At 55.4% G+C, this 572-nt stretch overlaps 1 non-coding gene across 1 annotated transcript; it reads left to right on the top strand.

The window, feature by feature from the left end:
* The first annotated feature begins 247 nt into the window (after nucleotides 1-247).
* TRNAC-ACA (transfer RNA cysteine (anticodon ACA)) lies at nucleotides 248-319 on the top strand. The gene has a single exon. It is a non-coding gene; the product is annotated as a tRNA-Cys (tRNA).
* The last annotated feature ends 253 nt before the right edge of the window (nucleotides 320-572 follow it).

Below are 572 nucleotides of genomic sequence, written 5' to 3' on the forward strand. Positions count from 1 at the left end.
CAGCAGTGCTCCCGGCTCTGCAGAAGGGGTAAAGGGTGGTTTGCTGATACCCCATGAGGAACTGCCCGAAGGGCCCCCAGGGTGCACTCTTCGTCTTGGCTTGGTGTATGTAGGTGGGTGATTATTTCTCTTCTCTGAGTCTCTGGTCTTCCTCTGTAAAATGAGGCTGTACTGCCCCCATGAAGGGTGGTCAGAAGGTTGGAGGCTGGCACATCAGGTGGGGGTCTCGGGATATGGTCGTAGGACTTCCCTGGTGGCTCAGATGGTAAAGCATCTGCCTACAATGCAGGAGACCCGGGTTCGATCCCTGGGTTGGGAAGATCCTCTAGAGAAGGAAATGGCAACCCACTCCAGTACTCTTGCTTAAGAGAATCCCATGGACAGAGGAGCCTGGTGGGCTACAGTCCATGGGGTCGCAAGGAGTTGGACAGGACTGAGCGACTTCACTTTCTTCTTCTTTCACTGTTTCACTCTATGCTTGACCTCTGATGCCCCTGGTTCCCAAGAGGCAGCAGAATGAGCAAAGGCTGGGAGTGAGGGCACTGGTCCAGAGGGAGTGGGGCAGGGAGGCT

This window comes from Budorcas taxicolor, chromosome 18 (assembly GCF_023091745.1).
Source record: "Budorcas taxicolor isolate Tak-1 chromosome 18, Takin1.1, whole genome shotgun sequence".
NCBI classification, from domain to species: Eukaryota; Metazoa; Chordata; class Mammalia; order Artiodactyla; family Bovidae; genus Budorcas; species Budorcas taxicolor.